The following is a 21,330-nucleotide window of genomic DNA, read 5'->3' as shown; positions in this document are numbered from 1 at the left end:
GGAATGCAATCCTGACTTGCTGTAAAGCAACAACCTCTCTGAGGTTTCCTCACATCTGTCTCTTCCAGAATTTAAAACTGTCTGTCTTTTTTCTGTGGAATAAAAGAAAGATGCCGGTGTACTAATAACACAACTTCTAGTCCTGCTCTTTACTGCTGTGGTATTTTTTTTTTAAGATTTACTTATTTATTTTTAATATTTATTTTTATTGGAAAGTCAGATATACAGAGAGAAGGAGAAACGGAGAGGAAGATCTTCCATCTGATGATTCACTGCCCAAGTGACCACAATGGTTGCAGCCAAGTCAATCTGAAGCCAGGAACCAAGAGCTCTTCTGGGTCTCCCATGTGGGTGCAGGGTCCCAAGTCTTTGGGCCATTCTCCAGTGCTCTCCCAGGCCACAAGCAGGGAGCTGGATGAGAAGCAGGGCTGCTGGGGTTAGAACCAGCACCTGTATGGGATCCTGGCACATTCAAGGTGAGGCTTTAGCTGCTAGGCCACAGCGCCGGGCTCTGCTATGGTATGTTTTAAGACCTTTCTAAGTAAGGTGCTATATAGAACACACCACTGATATTTGTTCAGTTAGAGAAATTTTGAGGGCAGAATGGGAGCCACCACCCTCATTTTTGTGAATCTTCAATGATGCTTACCTCTCAGCAGATAAACTGTAGAATCATTAAAGAATGAGTACTCAAAAGCAGATAAATTGCATGGAGACAAGCATTAGTGCTATGGGACCCCATAGCTTCTTTGAGCTCTCTGTCCAGAGGATACTCAGAGGTATGCTACTCTAATTCAAGGAGAGATTGCCACAGCTACGTGACTTGATTAAGGATATCCTGTAGTAGATTTGTGTGAAGAATGGGTAGAACTCTGAGAGAGAGATGGCAGTAGGGAAATGCAATGGGGACTCAAGAATATAACAATTTACATGATATTGTTTGTACTGGGTGTTGAAGGTGTCAATTTTAAATGGATGATCTGGATTCTATCATTGATTTAAAAAAATAATTTGTCAACTCCTTTTCATCTGCAGGTCTGCTTTCAGCTACCACTTTCAGTTATCATTCTTCTCTATATAGGCAGGTATTTTTTGTACTCACTGTCTGCTTTCTCATCACTCCAATTCAATGTGAATTGGATTTTATCTTTTTACCAAAATACTTTTTGTCAAACTTATCCATGACACCCTACTACTGATGTTGACTAAATCTGTTATTCACATTTAGGCCCACATTGTTTTACCACCTTGTTCACATCTTGAAATACATCTCCTGCCCCCAGTTTTTCTTGTATCACACTCTACCCATTGTTTTCTATTGTTTCTCTGGCTAGGCTAAAGTTTCTTTCCTATCCTCAACCATATTTCTTGTCAACTAAATGTTGATCTGCCTCAGAATTCCATTAATTGGCACTTTGCTCAGTCTGAACGTTACTCAAGGTCCAAGCTCATCCAATCCTATAATTTCAATTACTATGTGCGTGACAGTAGTTCCAAAACACCTTTATGGATTACCTAAGTCTCCTTCATAAGTTTTTTCCTGCATTTCTAATTGCCAACTCTGAACTCATTTTCTCTAATCAACTTTGCCCTTCTTTGTGTTATCACTTGTAGAAAGTCACCACTGTTCAATCAATTTCCCAAGTCAAAAACGTAGGACTTAGGCGGGAGTTATGGCCCATCAGTTTAAACTGCACATTAGAGTGCCCAAATGTTGTCCTTTCAATCCTGCTTCCTGCCCATGCACCTGCTGGGGTTGCAGATTATAGCCCATGTGCCACCCACATGGCAATTGCTGATAGATTCCCAGCTGATAATTTGAGCCTGCTTAATCTCAGGTATTGGGAGGATGTGGAAAGTAAAGCAATAAATGGAAGAGTCTCTTGTTCTCTTTCCATCCCTCCTTTCTTCCTCCTTTCTTTTTCCTTTCCTCCCCTCCCTACTTCCCTCTTTCTCCCTGTCATTTTTCCCTTGAATAAAAGAAATTTTTTTTAAATCTAGCTTTGAGGCCAGAGTTGTGGAAAAACAGATTGAAATGGAGTCCCAGCTGCTTCATTTCCCACATAGCTCCTTGTTAATTGCCTGGAAAAGTAGCAGAAAATACCAAATTCTTGAACTCCTGCACCCACTTCGGAGACCCAGAAGAAATTGTTAGCTTCTGTCTTTAGCCTGGTCCAGCTCAGCTCTGGCTGTGGTGGCCATTTGCAAAGTGAATTAGTAGATGGAAGATCTCTTTGTGTCTCTTCCCCTTCTCTCTGTAACTCTGCCTTTCAAAAAAAGAACAAATCTTTAAAATAAATCAATTCAGTATCATCCTTTTCTCTCAATAGTGTCCAGTCAGTTGTTAATCTCTGCCCAGCTTTGCTCCTAAACACTTTTGAAATCTACTCATTGTCATTCAATCCTTACTATACCCCGCAGCTGAAGAAATTCATTAACGCCCACTGTAATCATGTTAGATTGTATTTAAAATCCTTCATTGTAGGCACACATAGTGATGCAATGGGGTAAGTCATTCTTGGGACACATATCCTAAAATGTATAGTACCTAGGTTAATACACAGTTACTCCATGTCCAATCCAGCTTCCTGCTAATGTATACTGGTGGGTGGCAGCAGGTTGTGGTTGAAGTACTGGAGCTCTTACCTCCCACATGGGAGACTCAGATGAAGTTTTTTGCTTCTGGCTTCAGCCTGACTCAGAACTGATAGTGAATGAATGGGCCATCTCAACTCCATGCATCTCCCTACCTACCTATCCATGCCTCCCGTCCTCTCCTTGGCTCTGCCTTTCAAGTAAGGAAAAATAAGTTAGTGGTTTTTTTTTTTTTAATATCCTTTTGTGACTCCCCAGTTCAGGCTGAAATCAAGTTTATTTCTAGTACTAGCTATTCAAAATTAAATGTGTTTTATGGCATTAAGCATTGTGCTAAGCCTTTTGTATATATTATGTAATCTTGACAGTTTAACTTTCCTGTTTCACAGCTAAGGAGATTAAGGCCTTGGGTTGCCCAGAATGTGCAGTGTACGTAGTACTGAATTCAGGTCAGTAAACATGAAACACTACTTCTTCGACCACGTGCTTCACTAGGTCTGTAGCTGACCCCGGCTAGGCTCTCCAGCTTGATCCGTCACTCTTCAACTATCACACTGCACAGTGCTGCCATTCCCCAAGCAAGCAGTAATGTATCATGTACTGGACAAACTGGTATGAGGTGTAGAAAACATCAAACAAGGACAGAAATATACTTTTATTTTATTTTTAATATTGTCTGCATAGTTAAGAGGAATGCATGCCCATCTGGGCCTCTGAATAGGGTGGGAAGAGTTGAGGTGTGGAGGCAGGTGGGTGAGAAAAATGTTTTTAGTTCTTTTTTTTTTCTTCCCCCGTGTGCATGGCAGGAGAGGATGGGAAGGAAGAGGTGAGGGAGCCCGCTCCTTAGGGTCAGACTCCATCAGCTCCCAGGGGTGGAGATGGTCATTTGCTGTGGCCTTAGAGACAATGACGTGCGGACGTGTGTTCCAAGGATGCTGCTTGAGCGATCTGTGTAGTTCTGAGATGTTGGCTTCATTGCTCCCAGGTTTAGAAAATCTCTCTAAGGTCTATTGGCTGCCCAGGTCTACTTTTTTTAAATATCTAAATATAATGAGGAAAATTAGATAGCATTTTACATATATTTTAATAGCTAGCATTATTTTTTTATTTTGAATTTCAAATGGAGCACAGAGCCTTTAAAATCTGTAGTCTGTTAGTGGGTCATACTGTCATCATCCTTCTATTCTTTACACGAGGAGCTCCTGTTTGGACAGACATTATACCCAACCTAGTTCACCTAACTCATAATGACCACTCAGGACGATACTAGAAATCATTTTCTTCCGAAGTCTTCCTTGACTTGGGTGAGAATTCACATTGTTTGTCGTATTATATTACATTGCATTCTTTTTTAAAGGTTTATTATTTTTTTGGAAAGGCGATATACAGACAGGAGAGACAGAGAGGAAGATCTTCATTCTGATGGTTCACTCCCCAAGTGTCTGCGGCGGCTGGGGCTAAGCCAATCTAAAGGTAGGAGCCAGAGGCTTTTTCCAGGTCTCCCAAGCAGGTGCAGGGTCCCAAGGCTTTGGGCCATCCTCGACTGCATTTTCAGGCCATAGGCAGGGAGCTAGATGGGAAGCAGGACCGCCGAGATTAGAACCGGAATCCATATGGATTAGAATGCGCCAGGATTAGAACCATAGCATTCAAGATAAGGACTTTAACTGCTAAGCTATCATGCCGGGCCCTACGTTGCATTCTTAATGCTTGTCTATCTACCACATTGAAAGATTAGGTTCCTTAAGCAGCAGAAGATGGCCCAAATGTTTGACCCCTGTCCCCTCTGTGGGAGATCTATATGAAGCTCATGACTCCTGGCTTCAACTCAGCCCAGTCCTGACCATTGCAGCCTTCTGAGGAATGAACGAGTGGATGGGAAGATCTTGCTCTCTGTAACTCTTTCAAATAAATAAAATCTTTAAGAAAGAAAGATAAGTAATTAGGTCCCTGAAGTCAGAAGCTTTATTCCATACACAGTTCTATTCCCACAATCTGGATAGGTAATATATTTGTTAAATAGACATAATTGTGTTGTATTTGTCTTGCTTGTTAACTGACACTTGGATTTCTTGACTTAAAACATTGGTCTATGGGCCCGGCGCGGTGGCGCAAGTGGTTAAGGTCCTCACCCTGCACGCCCAGGATCCCATATGGGCGCCGGTTCTAATCCCGGCAGCCCCGCTTCCCTTCCAGCTCCCTGCCTGTGGCCCGGGAAAGCAGTCGAGGACGGCCCAAGGCTTTGGGACCCTGCACCCGCATGGGAGACCTGGAAGAGGCTCCTGGCTTCAGATCGGCATAGCATCGACCGTTGCGCTCACTTGGGGAGTGAATCATTGGACGAAGATCTTCCTCTCTGTCTCTCCTCTCTGTATATCCGCCTTTCCAATGAGAAAATAATAAAAATAAATCTTTAAAAAAAAAAACATTGGTCTGTAAGGCAGAAAATTTCTTTAAAAATGGTGTTTCTTTGATATTTATCTTTTTCACATAGAGAAGAAACAGAATGAACTTGTTTTTAAAGAAGACTAGAGAGCTCTTGTTTGTTCATTTTAAATTTTAAGGAACTAGAGGTGTAATGAACAGTAATCTCTCGCGTTTTCCAAGTGCCTGATTGCTACTATAATGACCCCATAGTTTAGCCATGCTTACCATCTCAGCACCTTTGGCAGCTATTCCCATGCTGATTATAGACTTATGGTTTGGAGCAAATGAAATTAAATACAAAAAGATAAAAATAAGCGTGGTGCAAGAAACATCTTGGAAATTGTACACTGGGGCTTGCCCTTCAGGAATACAATGGAATCCTTAAAACCCTGAAACTAAGGGTGACTCCCACGGCAGCCTGCCAGCCAACAAACAGGTAAATGAGACCAGCCACAACCACCCACTTCTCCAGCCAATCCACAGTAAAAGAACTGATTGTTAAAAGATAACTAATGTTTATAAGTTAACTTTGGGAGAGATAGCTACACAGCTAATATGACTGATACGAGGCCCCATAAACACAAAAGCTTGTCATGGGGGTTAAGGTTGTGGCAAAAGGTTAAGCAACTGAAGTGTCAGCATCCCATGTGAATGCAGTTCAAGTCCTGGCTGCTCCACTTTCTTTTCTTTTCTTTCTCTTTTTTAAAAAAAATTATTTATTTGTATTAGAAAGGCAGATATACAGAGAGGAGGAGAGACAGAAAGAAAGATCCTCCCTCCACTCCCCAAGTGACCACAACAGCTGAGCTGAGCTGCGTGACTTCTTATCCAGTCCCTAATAACACACTTCAAGAATGCGTGTGTCAGAGCTGGGCCTCCAGTGGACAGCGTATCCAGATGCACATGGAGGATATGGCAGTATACTGGAGTCCTGCAGAGGACAACTGGTACCATAACAGAGGATGGAGGACAGAACAAATCGATCAACCCCCCCAGCAAAGAGTTGGCAGTCAACACCTGGGCAAACGGAGACTAAGGAGGGCTATGTCGGTCAGTGGAGTCTGGAGAGATTTCATCGTGATTGGAGTGGCAAGCCTGGCAGCAATTCAGAACTGCTGAACTATCAAAACTGCTTGAGCAGGACCCTCGGAACATGCCCCACATCGGGGACCTGGGATGGGTGGGAGGCTGGATGTGGCTTCTCTCCTATCTCCCTCCCCCCAGATACAGAAAGGAAAGAAGAAAATGTCAAAACAATGGTCTCACCCACTTTCTTCTAGCCCTTGACCCTTCACACCCTAACCAAATATGTAAAAATTATCAAAAATAAAATTTACAATTAAAAACAGATCAGTAAAGTTACGTTATTGTTATAAAGGTGTTTGAGTAATCACTTTATATCAATAATTAATCTGATCTATATTGTGTCATGGAAAATTATTTTATTTCAACCAGATATTTTAAGCCTTCTTGGCATCCTTGACAGGCATTCAAAAACCCCAAAAGATTAAATTTTATGCTTTGATATTTGCAGTGAGGTCTCCTGCAAATGTCAAAGGATTTATCTCTCATTTTGTAAAGATAACAACTGATTAGGCTATTTGGAGTACATTAAAAATACTGTCAAAGTAAGGCCTGGTGCAGTAGCCCAGCAGCTCAGGTCTTTGCCTTGCATGTGCCAGGATCCCATCTGGGCAATAGTTCTAATCCCGGCAGCCCTGCTTCCCATCCAGCACTCTGCTTATGACCTGAGAAAGCAGTCAAGGATGGCCCAAAGCCTTGGGACTCTGCACCATGTGGGAGACCTGGAAGAGGCTCCAGGATCACTCCTAGCACATTCTAAACATTAGAGTCATTTGATACCAACCACACTCAGGGTGCAGTAACTTAGGCTTCACCTTTATGTAGGTCTATTAGAGAATTTGTGGGAGTATGTTTTAAAAAAATTTTAGAACTTTTATAATGTTTACTTATGTGAAAGAATTACAGATACACATATATGTGTGTTATATACATATATATGTGTGTGTACATACACACACACACACACACACACACACAGAGACTGAGAGAGGGAAAGAGACACACATTTTGCACTGGCTCGCTCCTCAAAAGTCTGCAACAACTGGAGCTGGGCTGGCCCAAAGCCAGGAGCTGAGAGCTTCATCCAGGTCTCCCATGTGGGTGCAGGGCCCCAAGTATTTAGGTCGTCTTTTGCTGTCTTCCCAGACATATAGCTGTTTAGAGTTGGAGTAGCTGGGATTCAAACCAGAATCCATATGAAATCGCACAGCAGGTAGTGGCTTTACCCGCTGTGCCATAGTTCTGTCGCCCACACCCAGCCTGGCTTCTCTTAAGCCTTTTACATTGTTTGCCTGACCTATGAATAAAGTTGATGTGGACAGAATAACAGGTGAAAAGCATATTTTATTATTTGCAAATGCACAGAGTACCACAGAATATGAAACTTCCTAAAGGATCAGATGACTGAATCTCATTCAGAAGTGTAGAAGTATAGAAGGAAATAAGGGCTTTAGGCTCCTGGGCACAGGAGGCAGGTGATGGCAACTTAGGAGAAGGGGAGGGCAGGGGAGTGGTGAATTAAGGTCTTGTTACGCAGATAGCAGCTCTCCCAGGCAGTCAGAGCTTCGGAGCAGCCCTCCGGGAGGCGTGTTATCCACCTCTAGTCTGCACTCCGTGCCCCATTTAAGCTTCTCTGATGAGGAGTCCTCAGGAAGAAGCTTCATGACACTTAAATTTGTCTTTGGAGGACCCTTCCATAGACAGACAAGGGGAGCTCAGAGAATGCCTCTGTCTAAATTCCGAAATCTGCTCTTACCCAAGCGCTTGCAGTTCAAAGTAATCAACATATCCAACTTCAACTTATGGAGTGGCCTTGCCTGAACTCCTGCAGCTGTTTGCCTATCTACTTTTTGGAGAGGATGCACTGGTGTTTTAGCCACTGGATTTCTAGAAAACAAAATATACAGATACATATGTACCTATGTACATTTTACTGATGTGAGGAACCTGTGGCATACAATTCCAAAAAACATAATGAAAAAAATGCTTAATTCTATTACAAATTTAGTGAACCCATTGGCTTTCACAATATACTAACTTGATTTTTCCCAAATGTTTGTATCTATAGCATATTCCTAGTCACTTTCTTATATCAGGACAGTCATCAAAATAAATGAAGGCGGGCCCAGCACAGTGGCCTAGCAGCTAAAGTCCTCACCTTGAACATGCCAGGATCCCATATGGCCGCTGGTTCTAATCCCGCCAGCCTCACTTCCCATCCAGCTCCCTGCTTGTGGCCTGGAAAAGCAGTCGAGGATGGCCCAAAGCCTTGGGACCCTGCACCCACATGGGAGACCTGGAAGAGCTCCTGGCTCCTGGCTTCAGATTGGCATAGCACCGACCATCGCGGGCACTTGAGGAGTGAATCATCGGACAGAAGATCTTCCTCTCTGTCTCTCCTTCTCTCTGTATATCTGACTTTGCAATTAAAATAAATAAATATTAAAAAAAGAAGTTAATAAAAAAAATGAAGGCCAGCTTTGCAGAATTTTCAATTTCCATGATGCAAATGTACCTACTGCTTTATTCTCTCACTGTAGATAAATCACAGGATGCCAAATTGAGAAAAGATTCAGAGTAGCACACTATATGATATTTTCATTACACAGACACAGTAATGTAAATAAAGTGAGGAGTACAAATAATAATAAAGTAAAATGACCAGAGAATTAGTACTGTTCAGTAGTTATAGCTTTGTTTTCAGTGAAAGTAGTTGCATTAAAACCTATATGTCAATTTTTAATAAAGGGTATATTTAAAATCTAGTAGGCAAAATTCTTGAAAAATTGACAGTCAGTTCTCATAGTCTGGTAATAACTGGCTCCCACACACCACTCACTAGAAACTGCCTTCTAATATATGTGGTTTCCCAATATCTTAACATTCAGAATTGAGCTCATGAGCCAACCAAGAAAAATAACAGTTTGCGTAGCAGTCTCCAGCAGTTTGAGAAAGGAATATCACCCAGGAGGGGGAAAAAGGAAAGAAAAAAACAGAGAAACTTAAAAAGACATAAAAACCTGAATTGTTGTTTTAAGGGTATTGTTAAGGGTATTTAAGTACAAGTTAAAAAAACCTAAAGAATATGGTAAACAAACTGAAAGATGAGTTGGTCACTACTGAGTTGCAAAGAGATCAGGAAGATAGAAATCATGAAGTGAGCAAGGTCAATGTAAAACTTTAAAAATTAGATAATAAATCTGTACATCATATCTTGTTGTCCCAACATAAAATGTAAAAATATTTGTAGCCAGAATGTATAAATCACTGCTTAAATATGCTAGTATTTAATATTCCCCTGACTTCAAAATTGGCATATGGTCATCATGGCATATTTTATCAATTTAAGTGTGAATACATGAACAATTGTACTGCATTTTGAAAGTCTTTGTATATTTAAAAACTTAAAATCCTTCTGTACATAATTGCAGAGTTTACAGAAATTTTCCTTTACAATATATTTAATGTGGGGCTACATGTAGGAATCTACCAAATGGTTCAGAAACATAGTCCATAAAAATTTCAAAGCAAGGCACTAATCTTAACTTGTCAATATCGGCAGAATTTAACATAAAATTATGGGAAAACATGGAGTTTAAAGTATTCTCTTTGATATCATCAAGTTGAACTAATGGCATAAAACATTTGCCATCTTATTTTCAAATAAAAGCAGAACATACTTTGATGTATTACTATAGAACCAGCAGAGGGAGCTCATACTGTTCTTTTGTATTTTACCAAAGAAACTTTTAAAAAAAATTATTGGGGCCAGCAGGTTGGCTCAGTTGGCTAATCCTGTACCTGCAAGTGGTGCATCCCTTATGGGTGCCAGTTGTGTCCTGACTGCTCCACTTTCCATCCAATTTCCTGCTTAGGCAGCAGAGCAATGGGACTCTATCCATGTGGGAGACCTAGAAGATCCTTCATTCTGTCTCTCCTGCACTCTGTGTAGAATTTGCCTTTCCAGTAAATATGAATAAATCTTAAAAAAAACTATGAAAAAAATAAAAATTATTGGAAAGTGATGAAATTATAATTTAATTAATAAAAATGTGTTAAACAGAATGCTACATTTGTTTTAAACAATACATTCACTCCTATGTTAAAAGCATAGATTGTTACATAACAGCAACTAAAATTACATACTTTCCACTTATCTTACTAATAGCTTTTATTTAATTTTTTTTACTAAGAATTCTAGTTCTGAAAAGGCAGACTACAGCAAAATGGAAATTATTCAGCCTCAACTGAAACATAACATGACAGATTATAGCTTTTTTTAAGATTTATTTTTTAATTTTTATTGCAAAGTCAGATATACAGAGAGAAGGAGAGACCGAGAGGAAAATCTTCTGTCTGATGATTCACTCCCCAAGTGAGCAAAATGGCTGGTGCTGTGCCAATCCGAAGCTAGGAGCCAAGAACTTCCTCCAGGTCTCCCATGTGGGTGCAGAGTCCCAATGGTCTGCCTATAGCCCCAACGCTTATGCTCACCAGCAAGAGGTATAACCTAGCAGAGGAGTTTCCTAAGTTTCCCTGTCAGGACTGTTCCTGGCCCAAGATATTGTGTGTGCCACTGGGTGCTATGGCTGAGCCTGGCTCCTAGCCCTGGCAACCACCAGTGGGTACTAGGGGGTAGCCTATCCGGACTGGCCCACATCCATTCCAGCTCTCCCTGATGGGTACTACAGCCTAGCCCAGCCTGTCCCACCCCCATACCTGGTTCTTCTATAAGCTGGTGGGTGCTGTTGTCTAGTGAGGCCTGTTGCATACATTTTTTGGCTCTCATAAATTCAATATGGCCTGTCCCCAAACCCAGTCCTGGACTTGCAACAGGTGCTGCAGACTTGCTCAGCATGGTCTTCCCACAGTCCTAGCCCCTGCGCTCCCAAGTGGGACCTGCAGCCTAGAGGGGAGTCTCCAACATTCCCCTAAAAGGCCTGTTCCTAGCCCCCAGTTTTGAGCATCCTGGCATGCACAACCCAGGCTGGTTTGGCCTGCCCACTGTCTCTGCTCTTGTTGGAAACAAGCTGGGCGCAGCCCACACCCTGTCCTGGCTCTCCTGTGTGCCAGTGAGTGCTGTGGCCTGGCCCACCCGGGCTAGCCCCCAGACCTGGTCCACACAACTGCTGAAGCCTTGCTTGGCATGGCCTGTGTCCAGTCCCAGATCTCATGAGTGCTGGAGAGTGCCACGGCCATGCTTGTCATGGTCTGCCATCATTCCTGGCCTTTGCGTGGGTCTGCAGGTGCTATAGCCTGCCCCAACTTGCCTCCTTCCATCCCTGGGTCCCGCAAGTGTCAGATGAGTTCTGTGACCCAGCCTGACTCAGCCTGTTATCACATCCAGCTCTGCACAAACCAGTAAGTGCTGTAATCCCACAGGGGTGAGGCCACAAGTCCCCTACAGAACCTGCCTGACACTCGTGGGTAGATACTACAACCTAGCTCAGCCAGACCATGTTCCCCAGTCTCAGCTTTTGCATGTGCCAGCAGATGGCAGGCCGGCAATGCTAGTTCGCCCAGTCCTGGTCTCTCAAGTAGTGTTGGACATGCCCTTGGGGCTCCCACCCTTGTTAAACCACCTGGTCTTAGTGCCCTCACTTCCCTGTGCGTGCAGTGACCTAGTTTGTGGAAGACCCTACAAGTCACTCCTCCCCTGTTAAACATGCCCTCAGCTGCTCCAACTCCAATTAATAGGTTCCCTTCCCTAGGTGATCTGCAATTTCCCCCACCCCAGGGGCTGGGATGGCACGTCCAGCCTGGTGTTCCCTGCCTTCCCCCTATATCTTGAGTCCTTTTGCAATCTTTACAACTACAAAAAAGTTCTTCAAACTGACTCCTTATAATCTATCTTATTGTACATGTGAAGACTACAGTTGAAGGGTAATGAGATTTTTAGGTAAAAGAACACAGGGGCTTGTAATAATAATCAATGTTGCCAAATCACCTTACATGAAGTTTACTAACTTGTAGTCCTGGTGCAATATTCTGTTTCTTTAAAAATATTCACAACTGACTCTTTTAAGCTTTTGGAGCTTGCTAATCTGATTGATGAATCAAATATCTCAGAGTTATGATGTACATTTCTCTTATTATAGTGAGTTGAACATTTTCCCACCTGATCAGATCCATTTGTAATTTCTTCTTATATGACTTTTCTATTGGGTTGTTGATCCTTTCCTCACTAAATTATAAGAAAATTTTATTTATTAGAAAGATCGGCCCCTTAAGGTGGACTTGGTCAGCCATAATAACATCATTTCAGTCCCCCAGACTTGGACAGATTCTGTCACCTCTGGGACAAGGAAACCAACAACTTCTCAAAACTATCAAAACCACTCAAGTAACACACTCAGGATACTTTTCCCTACTTTGGGGTCTCTACAGTGTCATCAAATGACTGTCCCCCACTCCCTAGTGCTGATGCAGTTTAACAGCAAAGAATGGCACCCTTCTCTTCCCTCTCTGAAGATGCAGGGGGCAAAAAATGAAACATTCATCACACCTGCCTTCCTCAATGTCTTGACCCTCCACACCTTGATGGGAGACGCACATGTGTGTGCATGCCTCTCAACTAAGTAAACACTATTAAAGATAAAATAAACACACACACACACACACACACACACACACACACACACACACACACACAGAAAGTAAGATCAGCTCTTTATGATATGTGTTGCCAGTTTATGAGTCTTTTCTCTTATGGTACTTATTCGTATGTGGAAACAATTTAATGTCATTTAGATTTGGGGTCATAAAGAGGCCATCTCCACTTCCAGGTTATAAAGACTTGTCCATGTTTTCTTCCAGGATTCTTATGTTTTTTCCCAATGAAATGTTTAGATCTGGATATTACTATTATGTACAATGTGAGTTATAGATTCAATTATTTTTCCAAATGGTTTAAAAAATGATCCACTATCACCTATGCCAAATGCTACATCTTATGTTTGTAATTCTATTTCTGTAATTTACTCACATTTAATTATCAACATATGTGTTCTTGCCCTGCAATTCTAACCCCTCTTCATTACCCTTCTTTTACAGAGTTTCCTAGTTGCTTTTGATTGCTTATGTTTTCATATTAGTTTTGGGATGGAATTGTGCACCAAAAAAATTAAACTGGATTTTTTTTTGTTTTGAATTGAAATTCTGAATAAGCATTGCCCAAAATATACACAATATTTATTCTTGTTTTTTCTAAATCTCCCTTTTATTTCCCAGAGGCAGATTTTCAATTTTCTACATGCACACGTTACATATTCCTTTTATCTTTTTTTGTTGCTATGAAAGATTTGATTTATAAAACTACATGGTATATTGTTTGTAGAAAAAGACACTTATTTCACTGAATATTTCTTTTTTATTGTTTTTTATTTTGAATTTTTTAATTATGTGGCACAATTCTGTATAGACTGGGATTCCCCCTCCAAACTCCCACCCCTCACTGAATATTTCTTCTCAAGAATTCGATTGAACTTTTTAAAAGCCAATTTAGCAGCAACGAAAAGTCCTTATATGATCTAGGATCAAATGGTTCTTCATTGCCTGTGTATTATTTACATTATTTGCAGTTGTAGAATCTAATATTGAACCTTTTTTGCATTATTCGGATAAATCCCAAATGGTCGTGGTTAAGTTCACATTTTGATGGTGGATTCTAATTGTTATTGCTTGAGAGTTGAACCCATTCTTAAATAGACCTGTATGTAGTTCCCCATGCACTCTTTTTAGTTATTGACATCAATATGAACTATTTAGAATCAGCTTAGGGATTTTCCTTCCTTCCAGCTCTGGAACATTTCAGATAGCAGTGGAATAATAGTCTTAAAAGGTTTAGTTTAATTCCCCTCGAGGTCTCTGAGAGCTTTTTAAAGTCAGTTAGGTCTTTAATGACTTCCTCTACTTCTACAGTAATTAATCCCATTACATTTTTTGTCTTCAAAGGTCAGCTTTCTTACAAAACTTTCCTGGGAAACTGTATTTTATGTTCAGGTTTTCTAATTTGATGATAGTGTGGGAAGGAGCAACGTTTTTGTAACCAGTGTCATGATTCTTTTCCATTTCCCCATTTCTTGTTTATTTTCCCCTTTTATTTTTCTTTTGCATGTTTTGTATTTATTTTTTCTGAACATATTTGCTAGACCATTTGACTTCAAATTACTAGCTATATAACTATTTCCAAGCTCACCAATATTTTTCCTTGTTAAAACCTATCCTGTTTTTCTTTATTTTAAAATTATCTATCTTTTGAGTAAAATGCTTGAATCACTTCTTTTTTAAATTCATGTCTATGCTAGGAATTTTTCTTTTCAGAATTAATTGAGAAAACTATTTTAAGATTGTGGTTTTAATTCTGCAAATTTATATTTTTCAACAAACTGTTAATTTTTCAGCACCATTCTTTTTTTTTAATTTTATTTTGACATTCTTTACATAGTTAATTAGATTAAGAAGGTTCAAGGGCTACAGGAAAGTGGTAATACTAGTATGTTTTCCATATTGTTAGCTTCATATTTAAAGGGGGGTATTTAAGGGAGAAGCCCACCCAATTTCCCACCCTCCCCAGGTCCCGCATGTAGGGCATGCTCTGAGGTTCTTGCTCAAGTGGTTTTGATATTGCCACAGTTATGAATCGCTGTCAATCTTGCCACTCCAAGCACTAAGAGATCTTTGAAAAATCCACTGATTGACATAGTCCATCATAGCTGAGATGGTTGGTTGACCTGTTCTGTCTTGTCTCTTTTCTTCGTTAGGGTTCTGAGTCCAGCATTTAGATTAGAAGATCTCCAAAGAAACTTCTTGTATGTGCTAACAAGTACAGGGCCTGGCACCGTCCATCTCTCCAATCAGCTGGTGGTTGCAATTGCTGGGTTGGTTCTGTTTTCACTCCCGACTTCCATTGGAACCAATGGGTGTTGCAGCCCAGCCTGGTTCTGCCCAGCACATACTTGGCCCTCACATAAACCAGCGGGAGCTGCAGCCTAGGTTGGCGCGACCCACAATAACCCCCACCAGGCCCACCCCCTACCCTGGTTTGCCAGTAAGTGTAGCAGTAATCCAGTCTGTCCCACACCCCATTCCACCCCAGCCACTATCTTAGTTTTATGTCCTTCTGTGGAAGTGGTAACCCAAGAGGGATGAGCCCACTATTTCCCTCCCAGGCCTCTCCCACTCCCAGATTCCAGTTGATGCTGCGTCTAAGCCCAAACAACCCTCGCCCACTTTAATTTTGTTTGCACCAGTAGGAATAATCCGCCCAGCCCGGCTTTTCCCTGATCTAGTCCCATGAGGCGCACAGGTGTGATAGCTTTGCCTAGTCTGGTCTGCCCCCATCCCAGCCCATGCTCTCCTGCGGAAGTAGCTGTCCTGCAAAGGAACCCTCCCTTATTCCCCTGCCAGCTCTGCCCACTTCCTTTCTTGTTCTCAGGCTGGTTGGGCGCTGCGGTCCCTTCCGGTACAGGCAGCCTCACCTCGGCATTCCATAATGTGCACTAGTCTTTGTTGCGACCGAACCTGGGTCGACCCATACTGGTGCCTGGATTTGCCAGTGGATGATGTGGACAGATTCAGCCTGGTCTTGCCCCCACGTCTGCCAATTGTATGCCAGTGGGTAGCTTTCCATGGCCTTTTCTAGGCTGTTTCCTATCGTGTTTCTTGCATTTACCTGCTGGGTCTGTGTCCTGCCAGAGGAGTTGCCCAGGCTCCTCCATCAGAACCTCTCCCAATGCCAGGTTTCACGCTTACCAGTGGGTCCATGAGCCAACCCTACTCAGTCCACCTCCTGTCATAGCAGGAACTGTTTCAGCACCATTCTTAACTCTATAAACATGTGTGTTAGCCCTTAATTGTCTCACAGAACACTGAAGTTTTATTCACTTTTATCTCAACCTTTTTTTTTTTCAACATCTTAGAGTGGATTATTTTGGTGTTGAAATCTTCAAGTTCAGTGAACCTTCTGTTAACCCAAAACTACCATTAAGCCCACAAAATGATTTCTTCTTGTTGTTAAGATTTTAGGTAATATTTTACTTCTAGAATTGTCATGTCTTTGCTTCACAGTTTCTATTTCATAGCTGACATTTCTTATTCAATCACTGTGCACATATTTTATGTCCTTGAGCAAAGAATAACACTGTTTCAAAATCTGTTTAGGACTTGTGTTAGAATGGTGGCAAAAGCTGGTGCCTATGATGCTGCATCTTATATGGGGCCTGTTCCTGTCTTGGTTGCTCCACCTCTGATCCAGCTCACTGACAATGGCTTTAACAATATTGGAAATCAGCGGCCCGGCATGATGGCTCAATGGCTAAATCCTCATCATGGAAGCAGGGGTCGCATATGGGTGCTGTTTTGTGTTCCGGCTGCTCCACTTTCAATCCAGTGCCCTGATTATTGCTGTGGAAAGCAGTGAAGGACAGCCCAAATCCCTGGGTGCCTGCACCCACATGGGAGACCCAGAAAAAGCTCCTGGCTCCTGAGTTGGACCTGGCCTTGTTCTGGCCATAATGCCCATTTGGGGAGTAAGCCAATAGATGGAACATTTCTATGTCTCTCCCTTTCTCAACAACTCCACCTTTCAAATAAACAAAAGTAAATCTTTAAAGAAAAGTCTTCATCTATTCCAGTATCTGTGTCATCACAGAGTTCATCATCATTGATGGTCTTTTACCTTAAGAATAGGAAATAGGTGATAAATATGTTTACCACATATTGTAAACATCACACTGTATTGACTTTGGTTTCTACTATATTTCTTGTAAGACTATAGATTTTTTTTTAACTGAATGTTATTTTTCACAGTTTCAGGTTTACAGAAAAAGTGAGCAGGAAGTAAACAGTATACACATATGTCCTCATATGATGCATGAACAACAGTCCCCACTGTAGCAGTCCTTCCATGGTAATACATTTGTTGAAATCGATGAGGCTATGTTGATACATCATTATACCCAAAGTTTATAACATTCATTAGAATTCACTTGTTGTTGTCCATTCCATAGGTTTGAACAAATGTGTAACAACATTTATCCCCATTATGGTAGCACAGGATGCTTCACTCCCCTAAAAATCCTCTGTGCCCTGTCAATTCATCTCTTTCTCCTTCCAACTCATAATAACTATTGATCTTTTTCCTTTCTCCATAAGTTTGTATTTTCCATAATGTCATACAGTTGAAATTATACAATATATAACATATTCACATTGCATTCCTCAATTAGTAATATGCAGATAATGTTCTTCCATGTCTCACAATGGCTTAATAGTTCATTTTTATCTTGTGCTGTTCCTTCTATATTGCCATCCCCTTCAAATGTTAACTTCTTTCCAGCTTCTGACACATCTTGGTTACTCTCTGTTTACTTAGGTAGTTTTTTTCCTAAGTAAGGAATATATTTATTTTATTTGTGTATATATATTTTATTTATTTATTTTTATTTTATTTGTATTTCAAAGGCAAAGTTATAGAGAGAAGGAGAGACAGAGAAAGATATTTTTCATCTGCTGACTCATTCCCCAGATGACTAATTGATTAAAGCTGAGCCAATCTGAAGCCAGAACTTCCTCTGGTTCTCCCAAGGCTTCAGACCATCCTTTACTGCTTTCCACAGCCATAAGCAGGGAGCTGGGCACAAAACTGTGCGACTATAGGATGGCTACTATGTCGTAGCTCTGGCACGCTAAGCAAGATTTTTATTCTTGAATTACATAGAATGTTTTTTCTGATGTCAGTGAAGAAAAGAGCCTAGAGAATAAAGATTGGACACAAGATGCCTCAAGCAGCACACTGAAATGACTGTGGTCTGATACAATACCATGACAGTAAGAACAAAGAGAAGGCAACATATTAGGAATATTGTCAAGCTTAATTTAAAAAGGTTTTGTAGTGGGCCAGCACTGTGGCAAGTGAATCCACTGCTTTCAATGCTGGCATCCCATATGGGCACTGGTTCATGTCCTAGCTATCCCATTTCAACCCAGTTTCATCATAATGACTTGGGAAGAGCAACAGAAGACGGTCCAAGTGCTTAGACCCCTGATTCCTATATGGAAGACCTGGGAGAAGTTTCTGGCTCCTGGCTTTTGCCTGGCCCAGTCCAGGCTGTTGAGGGCACTGTGATCTCTCTTTCTGTCTTCTTGTAACTGTAACATTCAAACAAATATATATATGTGAAAGAAAGAAAGGAAGAAAGGAAGAAAGGAAGAAAGGAAGAAAGGAAGAAAGGAAGAAAGGAAGAAAGGAAGAAAGAAAGAAAGAAAGAAAGAAAGAAAGAAAGAAAGAAAGAAAGAAAGGAAGGAAGGAAGGAAGGAATGTAGGTCTTATGATTCTTAGCTGCCATATTTGAACCACTTCAAACATTATTTCTTATTTAGATAAAAAAAAATGAGAAAGGAAGTTAGGGTAGTAGTGGTTAACATTGATTTCCTTTTATCTAAATCTCATAAACGAAACAAAAATGAAGTGATATACCTATAGTTTTAGCAAAAATATTTTGTCTTGCTTCTTATATTAAATCCACGCAAAATAAATCAAGCAAGTCCATGTAGTGCAAGGGTTGTTCAATTGAAGGGACATACTTAAAATCAGCTAGGAATTTTGTTAGTTTTTAGCAATAGAGCTAGGCAAAATGACATAAAAACTAAGAATTTATTCTTTTGCATTAAAAGTTCAGAAATAGATGGTACAAATTGCTATAGAGTACAACAAAGATTGCAGGAATCAAGTCCTTCTGCCATGTCTTTTTGAAAGCAAGGCCTCCATCTACAAGACAGCCCCTGGAATTTGAACTTATGCATTCTAGGCAGGAATAAGCATGTGGGCAGAGAGCAAATGGTCTCACCCAAAATTCATACTAATAGCAGCTTTCCAATGCCACCTGAATATGGGTGGGATTCTGGGGCTGCTGGGTTAGTTGCTGCGTGAGACTGCCACATGCTGAATTGCAGTGCCTGGTTCGAGTCTTGGCTATTCTTACACTCCAGTATCCTGCTAATGCATCTTGGGAGGCAGCAGATGATAGTTCAAGTGGCTGATTCTCTGCCACTCACTTGGCAGACACTAATGGGATTCTGGCTCTCAGCTTTAACCTGGCATCCCTAGGTTGTTACGGACATTTTGAAGCATACCAGAGATGGTTGGTGTGTATGTGTGCCTCTGCCTTTCAAATAAATAAAAATAGATGCCAAAAAAATAAAAAGATATGTCAATCTAAATATGTTTGGTACAATTACAATTTAAAATAGCTGTGCCTCTATCTCATGACTAGTACTTCTTTCATTGTCCTTTGTGTAACAGAACAAGCTTTGAAGTTGAGTTTATAAATTTACATAATTATCACCATGAATAAAATTGAAATGATGTTGTTATGGATAAGAAGGAAATGAATCTCTGCCATATGTACCAAATGACTTCGTTTCCTAAATCAACTTAAGCAAAAATAAAGAAGGAAGGAAGGAAAGTGAAAGGGAAGGATGGAAGTAAGAAAAGAAGAGAAGGGAAAGAAGGGAGAAAAGGAAAGAATGAAAATGAAAATACATTAACCCATGTTAACAACTTCAGGCCTCTTTAAGCCAAAATGGAAAAATATGGCTGATACAGTGAATCTTGCAAGGTTTTTTTTATTGCTTTTAATAATGCAATTTCATCAAGGAGAAAGTTATACAGCTGGTAATATTTTAAGTTTCATAAAATGTACTTACAGTTCTAGAACAACCACCAAAATATCAAGAAGTGAATTTTCATAAGAATGCTATTTATAGGGATATTTATGTATGGTAACTTCCTTAATACCAAAATTGTGGAGATGCAAAATGATCATAAATTAATCCTTTCAACACCCGATAATATAAGCTCTGGGTGAAAGATTATGAGAACAGGAAACAAAAACAAAGATGTGGTTTTTTCCCAAGGTCATGAGTTGAATCAGCAGCCTGCCGAAGCTGCTGACTCCCAAAATACATGACTCATTATTCTGCACATTTCCATACCTTATTTTAGCTTCTCATAATGACTGGTCTTTTTTGGAAACTTTGGGTAGGTGATTGGTAGGACATGAAATGGCCATATGCTTGAAACTCAGCATCATCTGCCCTAGAGAAAGAACAAATCTAAGAGGAAAGCACAAATACAAAAGAAGTAAATAAGGTAGAGCCTTCCTCCATCCCCCAAAAAATCTACAGAGAAAATAACGTAATAGATGTAATTTGAGGTGTCAGAACTTTCAATATGCAGTATGACAGTGAGCACACCTAAAACTAAATACTCCTCTTTTCCTTTAACATAATTTTGTACTTAAGCAAAGATTTCCAGAATAAATGCTGCAATTATACTTACATCTTTCTTTCTTTCTTCCTCTCCCATTCTCTCTTCCTCTTTCTACCCTTTCCCCTCCACGTCCTGCCACATACACTTTCTGAGCCATTTAAGAGTGGTTTGTAGTTACACCGTTCTTCTGCTATACTCCCCAGTGTGTATTCTATAAAAATGGCATTTGTTATATAGGGTTAGAAAAATTAGCAATATTAAGACATTAACACTGATTCAAAACTATTTATTTAGTATAGAGCCTGAAGCCATATTTCATCAATTGTTGCAATAATGGGAGATGAAATGTAGGATCATGCATCACATTCAGTTGTCATCTTCCGTTACTTCCTTTTATTACAGAAGTCCTCAAGCTCCCTTAGTACTTCACAAGACTGACTTTTATTAAGTATCCGACTTTTGATAGCACATCCCTCCAAGTGGGTTTTGTCTGGTGTTTTCTCTCAATTGATTAAGTGAAGTACTTGTGGCAGAAATATCCCAGTAACAATTCTGTGTTCTCAGTGTGTCACACTAGGAGGCACATGCTGCTGCACTGTTCTATTGTTGGTGATGTTAACCTTTATCATCTGACTACAGTGATGTCCACCTTGAGGCTCCTCTGTAACCTAATCACTTCATTTTTATAATCAGTACATGCCTTATGGAAGAATACTCTGGGATGATGTAACTGTCTTATCACTCCTCCACCTTTTACTCAATATTTTATTATCCACTGAACACTCTTGTCTGAATCAATTAGAATTAGCATTTCTTTAAATTTCCTTCTAAAATGTTGTTCCATTTATTATAAAACTTTTATTACAGGATAATCCTACAATCTAAAAAATATTAAAATAAGTTCTATGAAGAGGGAGCATGCAGTTTTAGTATGCCTAACTAATGATCACAAA

General features: G+C 40.4%; 1 long non-coding RNA gene across 1 annotated transcript; it reads right to left on the bottom strand.

The window, feature by feature from the left end:
• Window positions 1–3,532: 3,532 nt before the first annotated feature.
• On the bottom strand, window positions 3,533–21,038 carry LOC121163494. The gene is made up of 3 exons (XR_005884901.1): window positions 20,742–21,038; window positions 20,101–20,203; window positions 3,533–3,636 (listed from the first exon to the last, which is right to left on the bottom strand). It is a non-coding gene; the product is annotated as an uncharacterized LOC121163494 (long non-coding RNA).
• Window positions 21,039–21,330: the final 292 nt, after the last annotated feature.

The sequence above is a fragment of the Ochotona curzoniae genome, unplaced genomic scaffold (assembly GCF_017591425.1).
Source record: "Ochotona curzoniae isolate NIBS_2020 unplaced genomic scaffold, NIBS_Ocur_1.0 contig_64, whole genome shotgun sequence".
NCBI classification, from domain to species: domain Eukaryota; kingdom Metazoa; phylum Chordata; class Mammalia; order Lagomorpha; family Ochotonidae; genus Ochotona; species Ochotona curzoniae.
The sequence above is the reverse complement of the archived record's forward strand: the minus strand, read 5'-3'. Positions and strand labels throughout refer to the sequence as shown.